The 26,796-nt window shown below is 52.6% G+C and overlaps 2 long non-coding RNA genes across 6 annotated transcripts; one reads left to right on the top strand and one right to left on the bottom strand.

Moving 5' to 3' along the window:
- Positions 1-5,800: 5,800 nt before the first annotated feature.
- LOC102901670 lies at positions 5,801-8,180 on the bottom strand. Of its 4 annotated transcripts, XR_441929.4 has the most exons (4): positions 8,053-8,180; positions 7,602-7,706; positions 7,261-7,309; positions 5,801-5,970 (listed from the first exon to the last, which is right to left on the bottom strand). It is a non-coding gene; the product is annotated as an uncharacterized LOC102901670 (long non-coding RNA). The 4 variants fall into 4 exon arrangements; XR_006589723.1 differs by lacking the exon at positions 7,261-7,309; XR_002738194.2 differs by lacking the exon at positions 8,053-8,180 and having other exon boundaries at positions 7,602-8,046.
- Positions 8,181-8,207: 27 nt separating this feature from the next.
- LOC102901640 lies at positions 8,208-9,785 on the top strand. 2 transcript variants are annotated; one of them, XR_006589724.1, is made up of 4 exons: positions 8,213-8,290; positions 8,445-8,527; positions 8,884-9,107; positions 9,412-9,785. It is a non-coding gene; the product is annotated as an uncharacterized LOC102901640 (long non-coding RNA). The 2 variants fall into 2 exon arrangements; XR_441928.4 differs by lacking the exon at positions 9,412-9,785 and having other exon boundaries at positions 8,208-8,290.
- Positions 9,786-26,796: the final 17,011 nt, after the last annotated feature.

The raw sequence follows: 26,796 nt of genomic DNA, 5'->3' as shown, positions 1-26,796 counted from the left end.
TTTGTTTTGGAGTAGTTATTCCTAAGCCAGCCAGGCTGAGAGCAGTTCATTAACAGAAGCTACGATTGGTTGCCCCCCACTTCTGCCCTGTGACAATAAGGTGATACCATAAGAAAAAGGAAGCTACTGACCTTTTTTTAAAATTTTCGATAACAAGAAGGGCATGCCCCAGCTAATCCAGAAGGAGTTTCAAATCATGAAGTGTCCTTCCAGAAGGAAGAGCACAATCTTGTTTCACATTACTCAGAACTATCACCAGATCTGCTGGGTGTCTGACACATAGAGTATTACCAAGCCACCTGCATTAAGCTCATGACTGTTGACCAATAACCAACTCCTTCCATGAAGTCAGAAGTCATGGCAGGTCAATAAGGCTGCAAACAATCTCAGGTGTTTCTTATCAGATCTCTCCTCAAGATAAAAAATGGTGTCAAAGTGATGAAGAGTAGAGACACCTGTCGATTTCCCGTCCACCTCTCTGGGACAATTACTGGATTGAGAAACCTAGATTTATAGTGTATCCAGCAACCTATTAAATCTGCAGTTTTAGGGAGAGCAGGAAATAGACTCTTTTTTAAATGGTAGAGGCAGAGTTCTTATATTCACTCACACACTGGCAATAATGAAGATAAGCAGGTTGGCACAAAGTCCCTTGCCAAATTCAATCTAAGGTAACAAATTTCCCTACTCTGCCCTGTTATGTCTTCATTACAGCTCCAACTGGAAACACATTTAAATTAGATAATTTGGGGTTTACTTGCAAAGGGACTATTTTCCAAGGTAAAGACAGAGTGAATGGGAGCCAGTAACTCAGGGCTGGAAGCCGTGGAGACATTTCCACCCAAAGTTTAGAGCACTAGGGAAGGAATAGTCCATAAACCAGAAGGGAAATCTCGTGAAAGAGGATGTCCCAAGAGGAGCAACGTCCTTTTGCGATGGGACCCAACCACCCTAAGGTGACCCTGCAGGGTGGCAGCCAGAGGAATGAAGACCTGATCTCACTCTCCTCCCTCCCTTTGATCTGTGGCCAGGGCTCCTTTGGTTAAACTCAGCTGGAAGCCACAGAGCTTGGGAGCCCATGGGTGTGGGGTCACCAACCAGGGCCAGAACAGGATGCAGAAGGTAGGGGGTGGATTTGGAGCACAAACAGAAGACCTCATATGCTGTTCCTGTTAACTTGTCCATTGTGGCTCCCTCCTCACATCCCCTTTCCATTCTAGAGTGGTGTGTGTGTGTGTGTGTGTGTGTGTGTGTGTGTTTATGCACGCACGCATGTGCATTCATATATATACACGTGTGTGTATGTGTGTGTGGCTTTGTTTTGGCAAACCTGACTGTGGAATGGCAAGATCCATACAATATCCAGATGTGGAATTGATAACAATGGATTTACTTAGTCATTGATCCACTGATAGTAAATGAGAACAGAGGCCACATCTTGAGGCACCCCAAACAGTATGTTGAATGATCCCCAAGCATCAGAATTTCACACCGTGTCAAAAAACCCTCACTTTGTCGAGGGCTTTTCAAGATCCTCATCAATCAGGCCTAACGATTGGTACTCAGTAGATCTTTCTTGGTCAGACTTGGCTATACACTGCAGGATGGAGAGGGGCCATGGACTATCTCAGCCAGGAAAAATTTGGGGAGGTGTTCCTCTGCCTCCAGGTCAGTACCGTAAGACATCACAAGCTCCCAAAGATCAGATCTAAGCTTCCAGAAACCCAGGCAATGTTGGTATTCACCCAGTGCTTCTTGCTAAAGTCCTGGGCAATTAGTTCCTTTTTAGAAGCTCTGCTGAAGCTTAAAGAAGCCACTGCCCCCCATCCCCAGAGGGCAGACCCTTTTCAGGAGCCGCCAACATTTGGACAGGAGCTGGAGTCTCTGTACTCCTCCCTGGCTGGGTTCACCATTCAGGGTTTGTCTCAGGGTTATGGTGGTGGCCCATGTGTGATCCTCAGTGAGCCAAGCTTGGAAGTGAATAGTGTGGCTCAGTCTGGGGGGTTTTCATCAACATATATATGGGGAAAACAGAGGAAATAAGGTGGAGAGGGCAGGCTGATGGCTGGGAGGGAGAGAAAGAGGGAGGAAGACAGAATGCAAGCACGTATGGGTGAAAAAGAGAGAGAGAAATCTCACAGATTTTAAATATAGGAGTATAAATATTTGAAAATCTGGGGTGCTGTACATGTGTGGAAAATGCAGATTGGGTTTCCGAAGTCAGATACCAGGAAGCAAAAACGTTCATTCTCTTGAAATGTTGTGAAGGGAGGACTGTGTCTATTAAAGAATCACATACATGCACACGTGCACACTCAGTTATATAAGCATAAAAACAATGACGCATAGACACAGAAACATGCACATCGACACCCAAACATGTAGACACAGAAATACATTCAAATATGTACAAGTATCTGCCTTTTGCTCAAAGGCACACATCCACCCATTCATTTGCAAATATTTATTGAATGCCTCCCATGCGCCAGGGACAACGCTGGCTTGTGAGGATATGGTGGTGAACAGGACCGTGTGTCTTCTCGTAACGGAGCCCATAGCCTACTGACGCAGAGGACGCATCCCCCTCCCTTCCCCACGCACAGAACGGGAGCAAGGGGTCTGCCATGGAGGTGTGCTGGGCATTCCAGGCTGCACTACGCTCACATGTACCCTCGGGTGTCTGAAAGAAGGGGAAGGGTTTGCACATTCGTCCCTGTGTCACAATACCATGGTACCCTCAATCCCTGATCCATGGAGATAATGAATAAATGAGCTAAAGAATGAGAAAATGAATAATTGAGTGAGTGAATGAATATCCTGACAACTAGCAGCAGGTAGACAGGGCCTTGGGCTGCCCGGAACTCCAAATTCCTTTCCTTTTTTTGGAGAAGAGTCTCACTCAGCTTCAAAAGGATCAACTAAGGAAGGTGATGGGCGTTTCTGCTCAGCCAAGCTACCTGCCAGCCTTTGAACCTTGAGGGCTGTGATAGGCGGTGGAGCGAGGGGCCAGTCCGACTGCAGTTTGAAAGCCAGACTCTCTGATGAGCTTTGCCAACCCGAGGCCCCTCAGTCTGCAGCCCCCAAAGGGATGCAGCTTATTTCTTCTTCTGACCTGGAGTGACCCCCACCCCCCCCCCCATGATCTGGGGTTCCAAACTCTTCGCAAAGCCTGGTGGGATTTCTCCAGCTTTAGAGGTAAAAGATGTAGGTCTGTTACCAGTTGGCTCCTGGTAGAATTCATTTAATAAACTCCTTACTGTCCCTCATTACTCTGAAAAGCGGAGCCCTGATTATTGTCAGCAAGAATGGAGCCCAGGGATGGAGGAGTGTGCTCTGTTGAGACCGTATTCCCATCCTGCTCACTGTGTGTGTGTGTGTGTGTGTGTGTGTGTGTGTGTGTGTATCTGCACGGGCAGGAGTATTTAAAATAGGGTCAGGCTGTAGTAGATGCTGTGGGTGCCCACCCATATCCTCACACTCAATCATTTCATGTCCTCTGCTCAGCCTCCTACTGCCATTATCTGCATTTCTTTGCCTGAGGGCTTTTTCCAGAACTGCAGAAGGCTCATTGCCCACATGAGCATAGCACACCAGAAGAGATGAGGAATTCAGACCCTCTGCGAGCAGCCCTTAACCAAGGACTTCTGGGAGTTGGTGTTTAAATACCCTGTGACCATGTCCCCCTAGGTGGGATAACTCTGGCGTGGGTGTTTTCCAGTGTCTTCTAGAGTTTACCGGTGAGAGTAAGAGCCAGCCTTCCATGGGGTAGCTGGTTTGACAGCACAGCATTGGTGGTCACCTTCCCTTCCTTGTACCCCTTTCCCCACGCCCTCCCCACCCACCCCCAGTGGTGTTTGTACTTCCTAACTGAACTCCAAGCGCTTGAATTCTTCAGGGGAACCCAAATCAACATGTAGGCATACCAAACTCCTTGCAAAGTCGGGCTGACCCTAGATCAATGTCGCCAAGCCTTTCTTGGGCAAGGTCAACTTCCATAAGGAGCCAGCCCTCACTGGAAGGACTAATGTTCTCAAAGGAGATAAATTGCCCCTAAGAGGAGATAGGAGGGCTGTTCTCTGCTCATGAAATCTGAGGCTCAAGCCCAGGCCGCAAGAAGTTTTCGGGGGTCCCCATCCCTTTTACTGTCAACCCAGACCCAAAACCTACTTCCTGGAACCAGCAATAATGGAGTAACAAAGCCTCCTGGGGCTCCTGGTGGTTCTCTCAGTGTTCTTCTTAGCGGTCTCTGGGCAGAAGTAGGAAAGAATAACCAACCCCAGGGAATGCCAGAGAGAAGGCACAGGTTTTTTGGGGGGGTGGAGGGCACAGCTCTCAACTTCTCAATAACCAAAGAGGCAACCAATTTACAAATGCTTATAAACATACTCCAGTATTTCATACAGATGGAAGAAAGGACTTGGCTTCTTTAGAGACATGTTTTGCTAGAAGGCAGCTGGTTAGGGCTGGTGGCGGGGTGGGGGGGGGAGAAGGGGATTAGAGGATTACTAAAGTACACGGGGTGTCTTTTGAAGGTGATGAAGGAGTTCTGAAATTAACCGTGGTGAAGGTTGCCCACACCTGAGAATATACTAAAACCAGTGTATATGGCTGAATTGTATGCTGTGTGGATTATATCTCCATAAAGCTGTTCAAAAAACAAAAAAACAGAAGTTGGGTGTAGAAGAAAAAGATTCCCTTTGAGGCTGTACAGACTTGGCTCCAGATTCCAACTCTGCTACTTACTAGGTCCGCGTACAAGGCATTTAACCTCCTTGACGCATCAGCTTCTCCAAGTGAAAATACTTCATGTTTAGTGTTTTTTGAGTAGATTTAAGATACTTTATAAAGCACTTTAAAAGTTCCTGGCATATACATAGTAGTTAGGGGTTTTTTTTATATATATAATTTTAATAATAATAATAATTAACAGCTGACGACGATACAGAACCAGCTACTGGAAATCATCACTGCATATTAAATGCTCATTCTTTAGAAGAGAAGGTAATTAGTAATGAGAGGAAGCAGACCTCAGAGAGAAAGTAAGGGCACGCAGACCATTAGTGTCAACACCAGAGGAAGGATCACTTGTCTCCAATTTGGAAAATAAGTAGGTAAAAGGGGTTTCTGATAAGAGCTGGATGAGTGGGTTTGGGGTACCAGCAGGGCCCGCGTTTGCTTATCAAAGCCTGGAGGCTGTTTTGGTAGGATCAAGTGAAATGTTCTGGAGAGAAAAGAGGATATAGCTTAGCAGAGCTTAAAATCGAATGGAATTTGGAGCCAGCAGAATACAATATTGTGCCCAAGTTTTGCACTTAACTCTTGATGCAGACTGAATTTGTTTATTTGTCTTCCAGAGAAAGGAAGGGGAGCTAATTTGTGTAATTGTGTCATGTCTAGAGGAAAAGCAATCATTGATCCAGAGTATGGGTTTCGTTTTGCTTTAATATCACCTCCTGCTTATCTATCCCCTAACTGTATGGATGTCAAAGGGAAACAGGTTTTGATGAAGGTGCTAAATCCGACACAAGTTGACAAGTTAGCCTGGCCTGTCTCATGGGTCAGAGACAAAAGACAGTTTATCACAAGGCTAGTGGGAGCCAGTGCATTCTGGTTTTTGCAACAACTCTCTAAGCTACAGTTGTCGTAAGGCACTGCAAAGAGGGCCAGCTCATACCTGTGCACACGAGAAGGGTGTGTTACAAGACGGGAACCCTGAGCTTAGGGACCTGAATCTTTTATAATGGACAGTAAGCATGCCTACCCTTCATCCCCGAGGAGGACATTACATCTTCCAAAGCTGTTCACCGGGCAAACATCTTTATAAAGATCAGAGCAAAGGCGGTCGGCATCTTGGCTCACAAGATATACAGAAAAATGTGAGAGACCCGTGGAAAATCGTCTCCCCACACGTAACAGCGGTGTGATCTCGAGTCTCAGTTTCTTCATCTGTAAAACGGGGGTGATACGTATCTGGCACGTGGTGGGAGAGAAAAAATGAAATATCAGTATAGTCTTTCAAGCCCAGTTCCTGCCACGCTATAAACACTCAAGAAATGTTAGTTACTTTCTCCTGCTGCCTCCCCCTTCAGCTAAAGGACAGTTTAGTGAAGACTTTATTCTGTGCAAATTCCACCACATTGTACCAACTCTCATTAGAATCCAGTAAGACAATACCCAGATGAGGGGTGCCTGAGGGACTCAGTTGGTTAAGCCTCCGACTCCGGCTCAGCTCATGATCTCGTGGCTCATGAGTTTGAGCCCCGCGTCGGGCTCTGTGCTGACAGTTCGGAGCCTGGAGACCGCTTGGGATTCTGTGTCTCCCTCTCTCTCTGTTCCTCCCCCGCTCATACTCTCTCTCTCTCTCTCTCAGAAATAAATAAAGATTAAAACCATTTTAAAAAAGATAATATCCATATGAAAACTTGTCATAATTATTTTGTTCCAAGATGGCAGCCTATCTAGCCAATAGAATCCGTGTCCTGATCCCATTAACGAAGTAGCAAACTTGATCAATTTCAGCCCAAAGATTCACCATGAAACAACTCAAAAGTCCTAAATCCTCCAGTTCAGTGGTTCTCACACTCTGTTGCATGTTTAAGTCACCTGGAGGGCTTTAAAAAATGCCACTGCCTCCAATAGCAATGAAATCATACTCTCTCGGGGCAGAACTCAGGCACCGGCAGTGAAAAAAAATCCTCCAGGTGTTCCAATATGCAGCCAGGGGTAGAGCCGTTGCTCTGGCTCTCACTCAAGCAACTAGAAGAGTTTGCATGTGCTGCTTTGCAATTCTTAAGCTGTTTCACTGGAGTGTAATTGGTCTAACTCTGAAAAGGTCACCAGGCATTTGCCGGTATTTTGCTGAGCCCAGCAGGGAGCAGTGACCAGGGCAGGGGGAGGGGGCACACAGAAGAGCCTGAAAGTGGGGGCTGGGGGAGGGTCCATTCTCAGAGGATAGGGGAGCACCCTATCTTGTGAACTTTAGAATTCCACTGCATCCTGAGAATAGGGCTCCGTATGCCCTGGGCACTCAATAAATGCTTGCAAATGGTCTCCGTCTTCTCGGCTCCACCCGCCAGGCATCAAACATGCTGCACGCACACTTCAGCTGGAAGGTAGCTCTCGTCCTTGCCTTGCTCCCTGGCCGACTAGATTATAGGATTAACTCTTCACCCCCTGGCTGGGCCACGGGGAATTCTCTCTCCTCTCTTTCTTTAGGTATAAACAATCAATGATAAAGATTTTCCCACTTTCTTCTCCCACCTTTCTTTGGAGTTGTTTTTAGATGGTGACTTTTGGGTTTTGGCAGATCCTAAAAGAGAAACGGAGGCAAGGCCCAGCATCCGGGATGAGCCGGGGCTCCCCTGTGGCCTGCTCGGTGGTCACGTGACAGTGGCTCTCTGATGCTGTATCCCGGTGGTAAGCAAAGGTGCGTGCCAGGTGCACAGAGCCCCCAAAGTCCGAATTTTACATTTGCTTTGAGCTAGTGTTCAGTCCCCCTCCCCACCCCGCTCATAAACATGTAAAATACTCAGGTAATCCAGACACCCGAAGGCCAAGTGAGCCTAACTTGTCTATATAATTCAGGCTGCCCAGTAAGTTACCTAAAACTCAGGTGAACATGGGCCTTTTGAACCCGGCCTCGGGAAAGCCTGCGGGAGGGAGCCCTTGTTTCCAGGAGGAAGCTGCATTTTTCTCTTGGTGCCTGGCTGGAACAAAAGGGGCCAGAGCATTAGGGAAGCTGGGGGATCTCCCTCCCCAGGTATTGAAGCAGGAGCCATGGTCCCCGGCGAGGAGGGCTCTGAAAGCCCCCTGGCACCAGGGGTTTCCTGAAAAACCAGGCTGCGGGGAGGGAGCCCTGGAGTCTGATGTTGCTGGACAGGGGCACACAGCCGACGAGGGTGAGTCCCTCCATGACTCATGAGGCTTTTAAACCATAGCTGCTTGGGCAGGGGTATGGGGCCTGAGCAGGAGTTCGGGGAAGGGGCCGTCTTCTCTAGCTGAGCTCAAGAGATGTTAAAACGGGCAAGGTTCGGAACGGCTGCAGCCTTCCACCTGCCTGCCCCTCCTCTGTTTCCAGGCCCCTCTTCCATTATGTGGGGATGATGGCGCAGAAACTGGAGCTTTGTTCTTTCCCTCTTCCTGGGCACCTGCTGCTCAGTCCTACCCACCTGGAGGCTCGCAGGCCTCCATAGTGACATCACAGGCCCGTCGCCGCGGAAACGGTCAATGAGCTCAGGCAGTAGGGGCTTGATGGCTTCAGGCAGGGAAGGAGGCTAGTGGAGACCAAGAGGTCAGGGTTTGGAGCTCCACTCAAGAGGGATTGGAATTGATGCGGGGGGGGGGGGGGTAAGACTAGAATGTGGCCACAAGCTTCCCAAAACAGGAGCAGCTTTCAGAAGGCACGGATGCCACCGAAAAGCTAAGTTGATTGTCTCTCCCTGCAGGAGCCGCCCCCTGCCTGGTGCCCCGCTGCAGAGCCTGATTGCTCATTCGGAGCGGTTTCTACTTGTAATTTGTTGGCTCAAAGGTCGGAATGGACTTCTTAGGAAGACAGATTTCCTCGTGGCCATTCCTTAGGGACCGAGCTCTCAAAGCCAGTTGGGCCAAATTTCAGCCCAATTTGGGCCTGAGGTTCCCGCGGGGGTGGGCGTGGCTCACAAGGAAAACAGACAAGTTGCAGGGGTGCTGGGCTGTGTGTCCAGAGGGTCAGGTGGGGAAAAAGAGGGACAGGGAGGCCGACGGAGCCCCGGGAGGCAAGGAGACAGGGCACTTTATAAATCACCAGCTCCCTTTTAAAAATGGAGTCTAACCTCCCTCAGCTTTGCTTTTGAATTTATTAGCAGCTTCATTTCCCCGGGTAATAATTCATTATCTCGTTCCCAGCCCGAGAAGCGGTGCCGGCCCAGAAGTGACATTCCCTTCCACACCTTTAAGCGATACTCTTTTAGCTGTGTCATCTTCCGATCACTCTGGGCCTCGACCCCAGGCCCCCGCTGTGTCCGCACAGGCCCCGGCCCGCCTCCTTTGCTGGTGCTCTTTCCACCAGGGCTCTCTCTGGGGCCCAAGCCCCTCTCCATCGGGAAGCCAGCCGGCTGCCGGCAGCGGTGGTGAGATAGAGCCTTGCTGTTGGAACCGGAATTGAGATAACTGCTATTGTGGGGGGGGGGGGGGAACCGAAGGGAGGGTTGGAGGGGGCCACACGTGTCAGCTTAGCCGGAGGATCTGAAAAAGCTATTTCAATCGCGTCTCCGAGTGGGAAACTGGCAGATGCCCTTCTGTGGAATGAAAGTTTTGCTCTTCCTCTCCGTCTCCTCTGCCAAGGAAGAAAGCTCGACTAACAAGGGATGTGATGATGCTTTTTCATCAGGCAAAGTCCTTTTTCCTCAAATCCCTTCTCTCTTCACGTCGCAGAAAAGACCCCGTCCTCACGGCCGATATGTCAGGCCGGAAACGAGGATGGGGCTGCGTGTTAGAACCACCTGATGTCCAAGGCCGGACCAGACAAACTCGAAGCCATGGGAGCGGGACCAGACAGCAGGATGGTTGGTGAAAGTGCTCAGCTGAGCCCAGCCTGGGCCGGGTCTGAGCATCACTGCCCTACAGCCTTATTGCCTAAGCTCCGCCCGGGACCTCAGCATCGCTGGGAATTTGTTAAAAATGCTGGACCCTAGGGGCGCCTGGGTGGCTCAGTCGGTGAAGCGTCCGACTTCGGCTCAGGTCATGATCTCACTGGCCGTGAGTTCGAGCCCCACGTTGGGCTCTGTGCTGACAGCTCAGACCCTGGAGCCTGCTTCGGATTCTGTGTCTCCCTCTCTCTGACCCTCTCCCGTTCATGCTCTGTCTCTCTCTGTCTCAAAAATAAATAAACATTAAAAACTGCTGGACCCAAGCCCCACGCCTGGCCTGATGAAACAGAATCTGTGTTTTCAGCAAATCCCCAGGGAACAGATGAGTATCTTGCCCCATGGGCATTGAAATCCCTTAGACTTAGAGCCTCGCCGTCCCTCCTCCTGCTCTATCAGCCCTGCTGTGCTGTGCTGGGGGGAAGGGGTGGGGGACGGGTCACAAGTCCCAAGGGTAGGAGAGAAGACAGCCTTTTTCTCCAATGTCAGCCGTCACACTGTCGCACCTCCACCTGGCCGAGAAAAGGGGCTGGAGGAAAGCAGGAACCTCAGGCCCCTGCACGCAGAACATGTGCAAATCAGCATCCAGGAGCCCTGCTGGATCAGGGCTGGGGACAGTCTCGCAATCCTGCAGGGAAGATTGAGAATGGGTGGTAAGGTTGGGGTCTGCCAGTGCTCCACGCACCCCCCCCCCCACCCAGGCCTGGCTCCTGCAGCCTCTTGGGGCTGAGAGGCCGGCAAAGTGGCAGCCGGTGGGGGCCCACCGGGCAGGCATCTGCGTTCTGAAGGTCAAAATTGCAGCACAGCGTCAAGGCCCTAATGGCTGAGCATTTCCTTCATATCGTCGCACTCTCCTATTAGTGGATGATGCCTGTTTTCTGGGCACTGGAAGGAAGGGCAGGCTTGGCCGAGAGTGTCTGCCTCCATCAGCTCAGCTGGGGGTCTCAGGACATGGGGCAGTGGGGGGGGGGGGCACGCCTGAGCTCCAGTGAGCTGCCAAGGCCTGAGATCTGGGTCCCTCCCGGGTCCCTCGAGAGCCAGCAGGGAAGATCTGTGACTGAGGGTCTGTCCTGCCTCTACTCTCCACAGGTGAGTCCCCTCTGGACCTATCAGTTGGGGGCCATTCTTACCGTCTCCACAGTAAACATCACACCTCCAAGACCGTTATCTGTCTGTGAGCTACCCCTTCCCTGGCAGTAGCTTCCTCCCCTCTGGGTTCTTCCTGGTCCGGTTTCTATCCCCAAACGGACAAAGCAGGGCACTGAAACTGACACCCAGAGGTCAGAGTTCGAGACCTCAGTTCAGTCACTTACAAGTCACGTGACCTTGGGCAGGTCACGGGCCTTGTCTGAGCATCGGTGACTTCGTCTTCAAAAAATGGGAGGCGTGAGGCCAGCTTTGCTGAGCGGCAATGAAAACAGAACGAACTAAGGGAGCGCTCCTCACGCCATGGCGGGCACACCGTCGCTGCTCAAATGCACATCCGCTTATCAATGTGTGCAGAGTCTGAGCCGTTAGCGTAGGCCGGGGGTCCGCGAGTGGGTCCCCTGACCATCGGTATCGCCAGGCCCTGCCCTGGAACCCACAGAAGCAGACATGCCGGATGGGGTCAGCAACCGGGGTTCAGCAAACGCTGCTGATTCTGCTGCCGGCTCAAACGTGAGGCCCCCGGTGTGACCAGAAAATGCTGCGGCTAATAAGCCATGAGTCACTGTGTGCTACCTTCAAAGTCATGTTGATTTGGAAGGGAAAGGATGTGTAGGGAAAGGATGTGTATTAGAATTCTCCAGAGAAATCGAATCAATAGGAGAGAGAGGTAGATGAAGGGGGGGGGGGGATGGTGAAGAGAGAGAAAGAGAGAGAGATGATAGATGGATGGATAGATAGATAATTGACTGATAGATGATAGATAGACAGATATAGATAGATAGATAGATAGATAGATAGATAGTACATGGAGATAAATAGACTTATTATAAGCAGTTGGCTCACATGATCGTGGAGGCTGATGGTGGGACTTCCCATGATGTGCCGTTGGGAAGCTGGAGCCCAGCAAGGCCTAGACCAGAGAGCTGCTGGTGTGGATCCCAGTCCGAGTGGAAGCCCTTCAAGCCAGGAACGCTGAGGGCGGGAGAAGACTGTTGTCCCGGCTCCGCAGTCAGGCGGAGACTGCATTCAACCTGCCTCTGCCTTTCTGGGCTACCCGGTCCCTCAACGGGTTAGGTGAGGCCCACCCACGCCGGGGAGGGCCATCTGCCCCACTGGGTCTCCGAATTCAAACTTGAATCTCGTCCCCAACCGCCCTCGCAGACACACCCAGAAATAAGGTCCCCCAGGCCAGTCAAGCTGACACATAAAATTAACCCCAAACCAATAGTAAGAATAGCTTGCACGTCCATGGCTCGTGCTATGCGTGAGGCTCTCTGAATCCTCACTACCACGCCGAGTATTGGGCACTGACAGTATCCTCCTTGCATAGAGGAGGGACATGAGACTCACAGAGGCAAGTGGGTGGGCTCCGAACCCAAGCACTCTGGCTCCAGAGGCTTTGGCCCATGCTTCCTGGTGACACATAGAGGATGTTGGTGGGGGAGAGCCGAGGGAGGGGCCTGGGAGCAGGGGTGATGATGCTGGAGGAGGAGGGAGCAAGCTGTGTCTCATAACAGAGCTGGATCAAGGACCGGTGTCCGGCTTTCAGTTCCCAGCCCAGAGCCTCTTTCCTCGCACTGACCGCTGTCTTATTGTGGTGCCCCAGATGTGGAAGCCACACGTGGGCAGATGCGCTCAGGGCCTGCTCGGCCGTGCAGTGGCTTCCAGCCATCGCAGCAGGCAGGACCCTTGGAATCCGAGAGGTCAAGGGTCAGAGAGTGGAGTAGGCGAGTGTGAGCACAGACGGAGGAGAGGGCAGACAAGGCGTCCTAGGGAAGCCTGTTTTGGGGAATTATCCAAGTGCCTAAGTTCTGTATTATAGTCCCATGGCTTCTCGTACTTTGATCATAGCCTTTATCACAAGTGCAAATCAAAGGTATATTGTGTTGTGATTTGCTTGTCCTCTATGCGGCCCGCTAGACCATAAGGTCCATGGATGGGCACAAGGGCTGTTATCTGTCCTGACACGTGGAATCCCAAACACGGCACGGTGCTTGGAGCACGGCAGACAGCCGTTGCTGGGTGAACGAGTGAGTGACCACGAGCATGCTTGCCCCCTTACCCCGTAATTATTGACTTCCAGATCTGTTGTCCTTCTGGACCGAAACACCCATGAGCAAACGGTCTCACTCAGCTCTGTGCACGTGGTCCCCAGAACAATGCGCACACAGTGCCTGGAACAATGTGCACACAGTGCCGGCTTTCTCTGCACTTTTGGAGTCACACCCAGTCAGATTCTAAAGTCCAGTGGGTCCCGCCATTGATAATATCATCATCCTTGCACAGGGAAGGAGAGAATGCTGAACGAGGAGTCTCTAAAACACTGGACTGGATTGTCTCAAGGTTCCTTTGTCCTGACGCATTTGCAGATTCCAACTCCCTGAGGGTAGGACCCAGCGTCTCGCTTCCCGAGTCCCGGGACTGAGCAGGGGACAGGGTTCAGGCCTCCTGAAGCAGCTTAACGCAGTGTGGGGGCCGAGGCTTCCAGGTAATAGCTGCTGTGAAAGGGCTCTACTTAACCCTCTTTTTTTGCAAAACTAAGATTGTGAGTCAACCTTCAATTAACCTCTTCTCCCAGATTCCATGCGATGCAAAAGGTTTTATTCTAAAGGCAGGGAGGCTATTTTAAGATTACGTTTATTATCGTATTGATACAAACCAGAATAGGTCAGCTCTCTTCCTGTGGCCCAGAAACACATCGTCATAGTGGCCAACTGGATGTAAAATGCCATGCTGCAGGGGAGATCTGTCCCTGGACGTGCTCGTCCCCAGCCTCCCCGGCCCCTCCCTTCCTCGTCCACCAGGAGGCATCAGTATTTTGCTTAGAGGTCCTATTAAAACGATGAACCACCCCCCTTCTCTCTTCTCTTCCAGGGCTCCCGACATTTCCGATCTAACCCACAAACTGTCTTTGGTAGGCAAAATGGTGCGTTCGCACACAAAGGGACAGACAGCAAGGCCTAGGGAAGTCTATTTTGGGAAACTATTAAGCTCATATACCAACCTTATTTTTATCCCAAATTTATTTTTTCATGAGCTGATAGATCAGTTGGCTCTGTTCAGGGCACCTGCCAGGAAAAGGAAGTCGGCGGAGGATGCATAAGACCCAAGCGAGATGATATGGATGGCCCAGGGCAGGTCACAGTGCTAAGGGCTTCTGCTCCTCCGAGGACACGTCATGGAGATATTGATTTGCTTTGGTCTGTGCCCTCTTTATATTAATGAAGTAGCAACTTTGATATGCTCTGAAATGTTCTAGATATACATTCATCGACTGGGGACTGTGAGAGCCACCATTTCTCATTCAAGTAGTGAAGGTATTAACGGACGATGAGGAGAGTGAGGAGGGGAATTGATGGGGGGGAGTGGATAAATAATTTATGATACATCCACGAAGGAATATTACACAGCCATTTAAAACCTATATATGCAAAGAATATTTAATGACCTGGAAAATGCTCACAATACAATATTCAGTAAGAAAAAATAGGACTTGGAATTGCATATTGAGTATAAGCCACATAATATATGTTGAGACAGGAAAGAAATATACATCGTGTTTCCTTCTACACATGTCTGGATTGTCCACATTCCTGCCAATGTGCCTTTATCCCATCTAGTTTTTTTTTTTTAATTTTTTAAGGTTTATTTTTGAGAGAGAGAGAGAGCACAAGCGGGGGCGGTGGGGGGGGGCAGAGAGAGACACACACACAGAATCTGAAGCAGGCTCCAGGCTCTGAGCTGTCTGCACAGAGCCCGACGCGGGGTTCGAACTCATGAACCGTGAGATCATGACCTGAGCCGAAGTCGGACGCTTCACTGACTGAGCCACCCAGGTGCCCCTATCCTGTCTGGTTTTCAATGTTTCCTTATTTCAAAACATTTTGAAAGTACAAAATAAACCATCCTCCATGTAGAAATAAATTCTGATTATGCAAAAAACTAAACTCAAATTATATAGAAATGAAAGTTGTTCCCTGCCATAACCATTCTTAATCCCTTGGTATAGAGTCTCCAGAGCTGTATGTATAATGTATATGTAGACCATCTTCACACCCGTGCTTATATGCATACACATGGTGTACCTGTACAGATATGTGCATAGATAATGCATGTATTATATATGTAATATGCATGTATTTATATATATATAAACCTATACAGATATGTGTGTGTATGCATGTGAATTTTAGCACTCAAAGGAAAGTAATGAGATAAAATTATACATATACATGTTATTATTCAGATTCTTTGTGGGGACACCACACTGCTTTTCATATTAAAAATGCTTTTCTTGGGCGCCTGGGTGGCTCAGTCGGTTGAGCATCCGACTTCAGCTCAGGTTACAATCTCGCGGTCCGTGAGTTCGAGCCCCGCCTCGGGCTCTGTGCTGACGGCGCGGAGCCTGGAGCCTGCTTCGGGTTCTCTGTTTCCCTCTCTCTCTGCCCCTCCCCCACTCATGCTCTGTCTCTCTCTCTCTCTCTCTCTCTCTCTCCCTGTGTCAAAAATAAATAAACATTAAAAAAATTTAAAAATAAAATAAAAAATAAAAACCCTTTTCTCTTTTCCCTGAAAACACAGGCAATTCACGTTCAGTGTAGAGCGCTGAACCTGCCTTTTCTCCTTGGCTCTCAGCTCTGGGCGCCGCAGTGCTGCACGCGCCTGAACCATCCACTCCAGGGCTATTTTTTCTGGTTGAGGAAGCAAGGTACACACAGGCCAGAGAATGAGTGACCCTGGAAACCCTCGACCAACCCCACCCTCCGTGGGGATGGCTGGGGCATGTTCTAGTCCGTTGCTCCTGAACCTTCGGGGGGAGATAGAACCTGGGCACCCAGGCAAGTAGCCGGAAGCCTGGGCCTTTGTATTTTTCTACCAAGTCCCCCAGGGGAGTCCCTGTTATGGACTGACTTGTGTCCCCCCCAAATGCATACATTGAAGCCCTAATCCCCACTGTGACTGCTTTTGGAGATACGGGCCTTTAGGTAGATAATTAAGGTCAAAGGAGATCATATTTTCTCTTCTCAGAGGGAGGCCCAGAGTGAGAGGAGAGTGTGATACAGGAAGCAGAGGTCGGAGGCCTGAAGGGGCCATGAGCAGGAACACCGCAAGGCCCCCAGAAGCTGGAAGAAGCAGGGAGCGGATTCTTCCCTGGAGGCTCCGATAGGCACGCCCTCCTGTGGACACCTTGATTTTAGCCCCGTTTTGGACGCCCGATCTCCAAAGCGATGAAAGGTCTGTGTCGTGTTTCAGCCATTGAGGTGGTGGTGGCTGTAGAGTGGATTCAAACGCCTTATCTCAGGGCCAGCTTTTGGGGGAGCCCATCCCAAGACCCCGAATTCCGGCTACTTACTTGCCTTTTGTTCCCGTTGGCGTCTCCACCATGCCTGGCCTCCCCCAGTGGGAGATTTTCTACAGATTTTACTTATATAATCAGAAAAACATGCTTCTTCTTTAAAAAAGGAAGCAGAACGGTGATGCCACGGGGCAAAGGATACCAGCTGAATACCTACTCCTGCCAGGCCCTGTATGTCACTGGGAAGAGCCAAGACTTCTGCCTTCTTAGAGCTGACGTTCCAGCAATTCTGGTTGGGGGAGGTATTGAGTAAAATACCTCAGAGAGGGCGCCTGGGTGGCTGGGTCACTAAGCGCCCGACTCTTGATTTCGGCTCACAGTTCGTAAGATCGAGCCCCGCGTTGGGCTCTGCACGGACAGCAAGGAATCTGCTCAGAATTCCCTCTCTCCCTCTCTCTCTGTCCCTCCCCTGCTTGCGCACGCATGCTTTCTCTCTCTTTCTCAAAATACGCAAGTAAACTTAACAAAAAGAACCCACCTGGGAAATAAGTAAATCCTGTAGCACATCAGAGGTGATACATGCAAAGAACAGAAGTAAAAATGCAGCAAAGGAGGGAGATCGGGAGGGTGCGGGTGGGGCCGAGGGGCCAACCCCATGTGCTCAGGGTCTGCCTCATTTGTTTACAGTTTGATAATCTCTCTTTTTTTTAAGTTTATTTATTTTGAGAGAGAGAGTGCACACAAGAAGGGGAGAGGCAGAGAGAGAGAGGGAGACAGAGAATCCCAAGCAGGCTCCGCGCTCAGCACGGAGTTGACTCAGGCATCCACCTCACAGATCATGAGATCGTGACCTGAGCCCAAACCAAGAGTCAGACGCTTAACCGACTGAGCCAGCCCGACGCCCCGAACTCAATAGTCTCTTATTTCACACGTGCTCCTTGTCAGGCTCTAAGTACATTACAAATATTAAGTCATTTAATCCTTAATGTAACCCTACGAGCAAATGCCCATATTGTCCCCATTATGCAGATGAGACAACCGGCGTGCAGAGAGGCAAAGTACCATTGACAGCATCAGACGGCCAGCAAGTGGCAGAAAAGGGACTTGAGCCCGGGCAGCCCAGCTCCAGTCTGTGTTCTCACCCCCTGCGTGATGCTGCCTGATGTTCAAGGACCAACTTTAAGGCAGTAAGGAGTCAGCCACGCAAGTCTTTGTGGGAAAAGGAAAAGGCGTGGCCAACACAAAGGCCCTGTGGCAGAAGCCAACCTGGGTTTTTCGGCCACATTGGCAAGGCAGCCAGTGTGGCTGGCAGGGATGAGCAGGGGGTGGGGGTCACTCAGGCCACACGCCCGGGGCCTAGAGGCCCTTTCTCCCTCCGTGGAAAGGGGGGGCGGTGCTCCGAGGGGTTTTGAGCACTGGGAGGCTTTCTCTGGCTGGTAAGAGTGGGCCACCAGAGGCAGGGGCGGGACAGGAAGACCGGCCGGGGATGGTGGTGGCCCAGCCAGAGTGGCAGCCGTGGGGACACAGAGGGAGAGCGGTGGGGCCCTGGAAAACGTGAAGCGAGGCCGACAGGATTATCTGAGGCGTGGGATGCGAAACGTGGGGGGAGAGGGAAGCATCCGCGGTGGCTCAGAGCCGCGGCCCGAGGAGCTCACCGGAAGAAAGGCCTTGCACTCTGCCAAGATGCCGGGGGTGGGGGGGTGTTTTTTCTTTCCCACAAGTGTGGCAGTTCCCCGTGAGGATGAAGCCTGAGCATAACAAGTCAGGATAATAATAACTGTCTGCTATGGAGGTGTCACAGCCAAGGGGGGAGGGCTCTCAGAGGAGCGGGTGGTGGAAATAAGCTTGGCGCTTTCCACATCCAGCTCAGCGGCAGGCCCCCGAGCACATCCAGGGGGGGCACCAGAGAACCCAGAGGGCTCAAGGCCAACACTCAAGTTGGCGTCATGAAAGTCAGCGTCAGGAGTTGGAAGGAATCGCCTCCTTAACTGCGCCCCGGGCGGGAGGTGAGCCAGCGGCCGCCGTAGGACCCCAACCTCGACCCAGCCTCCACGCGTGGGCCACATCTGGCCTCTGCCCATGAAGCATCCGTGTGACCGAACGCAAATTGTTCCCACCGTCAAGCCTCTCAGCTGCTACTGTCGTGAGATGGGGCGGGAACCGTCACAGATTTTTAATTGGTTACCCGGGAACCATCGGGGCATCCTATTTCTTTGCAAGGGGGCGGGAACGAGGAGCCATCTCCCAAGCAGAAGAGCCTCTTTGCGCCAAAGACACTTAAAGCCCCCCCTCCCATCCCCACCAAGCTCCGAGGATTCAGACGGTGGCAGCGAAAACACAGCCAGGGAAGCCAGGCCAAAATAGGACGCTCAGGGTAGAGAGACAGAGAGCTGTAGGGTCTCACTGTCACTGCCAACGTTTCCAGAACATACGGCGGGGAGGCAGAGCCTGTCCAGGAAATTAATCCCCGAAGGAGAGGAGTACACACGGATTAGATGCTCCTTGAGCACGTAACAGCGAACAAGGACCTAGTGACGGCGGCCTCTGAGCAGGAGCGGGGGCCCAGTTCAGACTGTGGGCAATCGAGTAATACGGGGGCTCAGAGGAAGGCTCGCCCGGCCCGCCCCGTGTAGCCCCCCTCCCTGGCTGCGGTTACCCAAATGAGTCTAGAAAGGAAACTTTCCGTGCGCGCTGTGAAATCCGTGATTGCCACAGTCTGAATGTGTCCCCCCCCCCCCAAATTCTTACGTTGAACTCTAATCCCCAAGGTGACAGTATTAGGATGGGGGGGGCCTTTGGAGGTGATTAGGTCATGAGGGGGGAGCCTCATGAATGCCATAGCGTCCTTATAAAAGTCCTCGGAGACCTCCCCCCTTCTACTGCATGAGCACGCAAGGAGCCGCCTGGAACTCAGGAAAGGGTGCTCACCCAACCGTGCTCCAGATTTCCAGGCTCCAGAACCGTGAGGGACACGTGTCTGTCGTTCCTGAGCCACCGGATCTGTGGCACTTTGTTACGGCAGCCTGAACGGACGAAAGACAGCGGTCCTCAGCCATTGCTTTTGTCGGTGCGTGGAACCCCGGGGTCAAAGGGCCCCGCTACCAATGATACCCATTCCTTCCGGTGGGTCCCTCGATGGGTATTTGCTTAACGCCTCCCCGCGTCCCAAATGCAGCACACGAAGCGCACGCTGGTGAGATGTGAGGTGTGGCGCTTTCCTCGACGGGGCTTACACCTCCGGCAGCCTCAAGGGACCACTGTTACAATTCGAGTCGAGGTGCCCGCATCCGGGGGGCCAGCCCTGGGTGAGCAACCACCTCTGACAGAGGAACCTCAGTGTTCCTCTGAGAACACTGACGTGTTGTCCGGGGCCATGCCTGCCTGGCTTCCTCCTGGAGCAGGAATTCTCTTCTTCCCCTGCAGTAGGGGCTGGGTGGAGGCCGGAGAGGTAGTTTCCCGGCTCTCGGCTGGATCCGGCTCTTAATCTCTGGCTCTTCCCCGTCCCTGCCTGTGAGGACAGTGTGTGTTGGGAGGAAGGGGGGGCATCTCGAAAGCTTTTTGTTTATCAGTCAATCTGTGAACAAATGTCTATATGTGGTTTGCTTTGTGCCAGGCCTGTGCTATGCACTGGCATGTAATAGGCTCTCAATAAATATTTGTGGGCCTTCAGGGATATAAACCTTACGAGCCTACCTGGGCAGAAAGCCAGCTCCCATCTCAGTATTTCCAGACATCTTCCCTGGAAGCCATATGCCAGGAGAGAGGGCAGTGGCCATGGGCTTGGGTGCCTAGGGCAGGGAGGGATGGGGGGACCTGGGTTCTCTGCATGATGTCCCCACGCACTGGGCATTTGCGGGGACTGCTGTGGCAACGATGTCCCGCCCTGTTAGCTTCCCGTTCCTGGGGGGAAAAGCGCTCCAGCCAAGGGCCTTGGTACATACAACCCCCTAACCTCACCCTTCACTCCCGAGCCCGGTTCCTTCTCTCCAATACTCAGGCCAGTCTGCTAAGGTGAACTTGATCTGCATTTCTGACCCGCCCGTCACACGCGCCCCAAGTCTCCTGCATTAGAACTGATGGATCGCATTCTCCCAGACAGGTGCCCACATCTGGGCAGACCTGTATACTCGCAGTCACGCGCGGTTATAAATATCTATAGAGTGCAATACCAAATAATTGTGGGGCATATTTCACCCTGCCTGTTGAACACATTGCAAGAAAGGAATTGATCCCTGCTGTTTCATTTATTAGATGGTGTAATACCACAAAAATCGTTTCCACAATATCCCAAACTAAATCATTTATTCTTGACAAAAATCCAATAAAGAGCTCAATCCTTCTCCATAGGCAGATAAAGCACAGATTAATGGGGCTGCCTAGATCAAAAAATGCTGGGGAAATGAAAGGCAGATAGAGAGAAGGCCCCTTCCTCCTCCTCACTTCCCCAAGGCTGCCTGGGCTCAGGGTTTTATTACAAAAAGCCGCCTAAGTATTACAGGCTAATCCGTAAATCCCAGCCTAGTAAAATATGTGACGGATTTGTAAATTGTGCCCTTTACAAATCTGATTGAACTTTTTTTTTTCTTTGTTGGGAGTTTTGTCTTTCTCCTCCTTCCCTTCTCCTCACCCCTCACCTCTCCCGGCCCCCGGCAGCGCACGCCCTGCCTCGGTGCGGCGTGGGACCCTGGTTCTGCCTGTCCACGCGCCCGGCTCCCTCCGGGACCCCGCTCTGACCTGACTCAGGGAGGGTGGAGGTTGTTGGGGTACAAGAGGCTGAGAAAACCATCAGCCTCTTCTTGTCTCCCGTCTACAGGGAAATCCGATTCAGGTGGGGTCAAGGCCAGGGTCAGGCGTGGCAGTCATCAGGGGCTTGGGGCACCCTCGCCGCCGAGCGTGGACAGGGCGAGGGACCGCAGGAGCGCGGCTATGCAACGTCTCCGGTGGAGAAAGAGGGGGATCAAACTGGCGAACCTCAGAGCCGCAGACGAGCGGGCTGGATCTTATCGTGTCCGTGGACTTGGAAACCCCCGTAGCAGGTGGGCCTCCAAGGTGTGCCCATCCCATACCCTCCTCTTTGTGCACCACATCTAGGGGGACCCACATCTCAGCTTGCCTGGGACTGAGCGGGCTCGCAGACACCGGGATTTCAGTGCAAAAACCAAACGAGTCCCCGGCCAACCGGGAAGAGCTATCTGATCTGCTTCCTCTGGCCTGTCTGCGCTGGGAGAAGCGCTGTATCTATAGCTCAGGCCGGTTTTTCATTTTCTCTGCCTTAAACCAAGGGAAGTCCCTTGCAGGGCGGGGGTCCGGGATCCGTCGCTTGCTCCCTGTGGACATTGGCAAACACACAGCCTTTCTCAGCCTCAGTTTCCCCGTATGAAAAACCGGGGTAGAAATACCTACTCCACGAACGGCCGTGCGCATGAAAAGAGATAAGAGGAGCGCTGAACAGGTGCCTGGCGCAGAGTAAGCACCCGGCCACCTCGCCGTCAGCGTCGTCGTCCCCACCCTCGCTTGAATACATGCCCTTAAGGAAGGTCGTGAGAAGAGTGAGAGAGTGGGGAAAGGTCCTCCTGGGAGCCAGAGAAATGGCACCCTTCCCTCACCCGCAACGTGAGCCTGGCTGAGCCCAGATGTGTCTTGAAAGGAGACGTTAAGGCAGGCAGCTGGGAAGCAGATTGTGGGCTGGGGACCAGGGCTCAGCCTGGCACGGTGCCTTGCCTGGTTTCTGGTCCTGTGGGGCCACGCCCCAGCACCCCCGGGGAAAGTGACGGTTTCCGCTCCCTAAAGATTTCCAGAGGCAGAGGAAAGAGGGGGATGAGCCGGTCCAGCCTGGAAACAGGGCTGGACAGAAAGAAGGAGAGGGGGTGGGCTCCCGGCGGGGGTGGGGGCGATGGTCTAGAATGGCTCTGTGCAGGCTCACAGAACAGTGTGAGGAAACAGGAACAGAACCAGAGCCCTGCCCCCCACCCCGCTGCATCCCTGTTCATTTCCATCCCTGTCCCTGGATGCAGCTGTTCCTCCAACTGCGGACTGATGGCTGATGGGAAGTTCTCTCTGCTGCTTCACGGCCATCCTTTCAAAGCAGAAGGGTGCCCTTGGAGCGAGAGATAGAAGGCCGCCCCCAGCCGCTGGCCCCTGCCCATCTGGTGCCTTTACCAGGTGGCCTGAGCATAATGACTTCAAGGACACTGTATCCCGTCTGAGTCCTAGAATGGACTCCTGCAGTTCCCGGGATGCACAAGAAAACAGAGATGGGGGTGGGGGCTGGGGGCAGGCAGGGTTAGGCACTCAGAGCGGATGACAACCTCCTGGCCGGCCCCACGAGAACCACGGCAGATCCAGGCTCTTTGGGGAACAGAAAGTAAGGGCAGGGGCCGCCAGGAGGCAGGTGATGCAGGCAGCTGGAGAGCACATTGTGGATAAGACATTTGCTTTCCAAGAACATTTAGAAAAAGTGGGGTTCCCATCTGCTGGCTTTCCAGAAGCCAGAGGGTGGACCACGTGACCGCAGTCTGCTCCCACAGAGCCGAGAGGCCCCCCTTCTCTGTCCCTGGGAAAAGCCAGCCTGCGCCTCTCCACCTTCCTCATTAACCTTCATCCCTCCGGCTCCCGCTGAGGGCTAATCCTGTTTCCTGAATTCCAAGTATTTAGCCTGGCAACCCAGAGAGCCACTCAGCCTCACCTTTCCCAGGCCCCAGCTCAGCTGGCAGGGCTCAGAAGACGGCCTCCTGCAGCCGCCATGAGGGGTGGCGTCCCCAAGGAGCCGTGTCCCCTGCCCTTTTGGTGCTTGGCATCAGGATTCAACGGTTCAGGTTATCCCAGTGACAGGGGTGCGGTGTGGCCGCAGGGAAGGAAATGATGAGGGCTGTTCCCTGGAGTGTGTGTGTGTGTGTGTGTGTGTGTGTGTGTGGTGAGGAGGGGGAAGTGGTGCCCACTGCCCTTGTGGAATTGGAAGTGAACGAATCAGTGGAGACATTCTGTTTTGTGGGTTCGAGTTTAGGGGTGTTTGCAAATGACTATGTGGAGATACTTTCTTTTCTGGCATTGAGGAGGGGGGTTGTGTGAAAAGGGGATGTGACATGATGCCTATCCCCCCACCCCCCACCACTCAGAGGGCCCAAGTTGGAATTGGGTGGGCAGGTCTCAGTAGATGGCACGGCCTGGGGTCTGGGTTGGGAGCCCCCTCGGTCACTACCTGGCTCCCTCATCCCCCCCGCCCCACATGCTACTCCATCATGGCCCATGACCACCAGCTCCACCGGAGTGACATGATCTGGTTCCCTCACGGGAGATTTTAAAGGGAAGGAGGGCAGGGGCACCTGGGTGGCTCGGTCAGTTAAGCATCCGACTCTTGGTTTCAGCACAGGTCATGATCTCACGGTTTTGTGAGTTCGAGCCTCGAGTCGGGCTCTGCGCTGACAGTGCAGAGCCTGCTTGGGATTCTCTCTCTCTCTCTCTCTCTCTCTCTCTCTCTCTCCCTCTCCCTCTCTCTCTGCCCCTCCCCCACTCACGCCGTCTCTGTCTCTTTCAAAATAAATAAACAAACTTTAAAGGGAAGGAGGGCAGGTCGCAAATTCAAGAGACTCCAGACACAGGGTCCCCATGCCACCAGCATACCAAAGCTTGTCTGCACGGGGCTTGGCAACTCCGGGCTCCGCGACCCCCGGCCTCCTCCCGCGAGGAGGTCAAAAGCCCAGAGATGCAGGCACTCGGGCCCGGGACTGCGCCTGGAGCCAACCCAGCGGAGTGAGTGCCAACATCACAGTAACCCCTTATTTATTGGGCTTCTCCAGCCCCACAATCGCCGGCTCTGTTCAATATTTTATTCTTCTTGCACCTCCTCGGGCGGCAGGGCTGCAGGCATTTTTGATAAATGGATTGAAAGGTTTGTCTAGTTCTGCTGAAGCTTCTATAAGTGCCTCTGCATCTTCCACTGAAATTATATTTCCCAACTTCCTACAGTGATTTCTCTCCCCCAGTGACTCCTGTCTCCCTGTCTGCTGGCTGCTTGCTCTCATGCAGTCTCTTTTCTTCTCCCTCTCTTGTGCACGCGTGCATGCACACACACACACACACACACACACACACACACACACACACACGGTGTGCAAACACACATCCAGGCCCTCACACGTTTATCCGCACACACGATCACTCAGGGCACCGCATACGAGGAAGAGAAGTTGAGTCTTCCCTCGATAGTGAAGCACATACGACAGCCCGCGGGCCCACACCCTCACGTGCACAAACACAGATCTTGCAAAACCCCCGGGGTATCCTTTCGAGGCCCCTCTGGTCCCTGAGTTCTGAAGAGTGACCCTGAGGGAGGGCTGCAAGGACCAGGCTCGCCCCAGAGCGAGGGGAGAGATGGATGGGCGGACCCTGAGAAGGAGAAGCGAGGTGGCCCGGTGATCTGTGCCCCAGCCGTCGGGGAGGCTCCGAGGGGCCCTCCCACCGCGTCGGCCTTCTGCCTTCCTCATCGGCCTGCCCGGTGCCGGCGGGCAGCTGGAGGTTTTGTCCCAACCACATCTGAAACAGCTCAGGAGCTGCTGAGTCTGGCCGCCAGCCTGTTCCATAAATAGCTTGATGGGCCTGGCTCCTCGCCCTCCTGGTGATGTCATTGGCCATCGGCCCAACCGGTGAGGTCACAGGCTTCCCTTCCCTTGGCATTGCCTCTCGGGTGGAGCACGAGACCCTCCTCACGGAGCCTGTCTGCGCCCCATCCTGTTCCAGCCCAGCCCGGCGGTTGGTGAGGATCTCCACCATCTGGGGACGGCTGCGGGCTGGTGCCAGACGGCAGCCTCCCTTCCTTGTCGCCAGTTACCAAACAGCCTCCCAACTTTCCGTCTCCCTTCCCACGGGCGTCTCCCCTCGTCGTGATGTACTTTCCAGGTGACAACAGACTCGTCAGCTACGAGGGCCGTGGGGAACGGCTGGCACCTCGATGGAGCCTGCTCCCAACGCCGGCTGCCCCACCGACTGGCTGTGTGACTTCGGACAAGCCGTGTGACTTCTCTGTGCCTCTGCTTCCTTGTCTTTAAAATGGAGATAATGAAAGGACCTATCTCGAGGGTTGTCTGAGGCTTCCACGGGCTCCTGCACGTAAAACACAGTGCCTGGCGCGTTAGTACGAAGCCAATCGGTTGATTCCATGGTCCCGTTCCCATGTGCGTGGGTGACATGGCGTTGGGGGTGTGTTGGGGAAGGGGCTCCGGCTCTGTGTATCTTCGAATACGTGATGGGCAGTCACACAAGCCCTCTCCTCTCCGGGCTCCCACTTCCAGCTGCCTCTCCCCCAGCTGGAGACCTCCTTGTGTCCTTACTCTGTGCCAGTGACACCTCAGCTCATCGCCGAACCATTGCCTTGGTACTGGAGGTGAGAAGGACAGGGGTGTTAGGGGCACTTGGGGACCAGCTTCTGCAGGGAGCCCTCCCCCTCCCCCTGCCTGCAGTGGCCTCCGGCAACAGCAAGCTGGCTCCCTCCCTGGTCAGCAACTAAAGCCATCTGCACAGACCAACACATAAGACACAACGTGACCAGCCAAGAAGCCCTTGGCCATGGTCTCCAATGGATGTGTTTGGAGAAACAGACCGCGGAGGCCGGGGGAAGGGGGACTCTCTCCGGATCAGAGAGTGAAGTGTCACTGCGTGGGCTTCTGTTCCAGCGCTGTCCTGTGTGGTAGCCAGAAGCCACATGTGGCTGTTGGACACTTGACTCTGGGCCGGAGATGTGCCGTAAGTGTAAATTACGCACCAGGCTTCGATCGCTCGGTAGAAAGGCGAGAATGCAAAATAGCTCATGAATAATTCCTTTATAGTTATTATATGTTGAAATGATAATATTTTGCATTTGGGGCTTGAGTAACGTGCTATTGAAAGCAACCTCACTTTTTTTTTTTTTCTTTAACTTTCTCAATGTGGCTACTGGAAAATTTGGGACTACTGATGCCTTTATCTAAAATATCCCGCACATTCAGCGTTCCCAGGGGACAGGGCGGCTCAGCAAAATAGTCTTGACTGGCTTTCTCCCCATATGCAGCCTCTGCCTGCCCACGACCCCGCACCCTGATCTCAGCCTTATATATTCAAGGGGGGGGCTCCTAAAGTTGACCAAGTCACCCCCAGGACACTAAGCCTCCCGCACCAGGCGGCCCTTCCTAGACTTGCTGTCACACGCCCACGATTTTCCCACCCGGGGGCCCCTGCCAAGAAGTTTTGCCCCTCTTCTCCACCCGTGTGGGTCTTACTCATCCTTTAAAAAATCTAAGTCAAGGGGCGCCTGGGTGGCTCAGTCGGTTGAGCGGCCGACTTCGGCTCAGGTCATGATCTCGTGGTCCGTGAGTTCGAGCCCCGCATCGGGCTCTGTGCTGACAGCTCAGAGCCTGGAGCCTGATTCGGATTCTGTGTCTCCCTCTCTTTCCGACCCTCCCCCGTTCATGCTCTGTCTCTCTCTGTCTCAAAAATAAATAAACATTAAAAAAAAATTAAAAAAAAATCTAAGTCAAAAGTCACCTCCTCCATGAAGCCTTCCCAGACCAGATTCAATGAATGAATCACTCCGGGAAATCCTAGCACTATTCCCAAAACTCAGACTATTTATCAGGACGTGCCCTGATAGAAAGCACTACGTGCCAGGCCATGTCTATTAATATGAAGCCTCAGGACAATCTTAGGAAACAGCTGCTCTGATTACACCTGATTTCTATATGAGGAAACTGAGGCAGA

This window comes from Felis catus, chromosome E1, assembly GCF_018350175.1.
Source record: "Felis catus isolate Fca126 chromosome E1, F.catus_Fca126_mat1.0, whole genome shotgun sequence".
In the NCBI taxonomy this organism is placed as follows: Eukaryota; Metazoa; Chordata; class Mammalia; order Carnivora; family Felidae; genus Felis; species Felis catus.
Note: the sequence above shows the minus strand (reverse complement) of the source record. Positions and strands in the feature narration are given on the sequence as shown.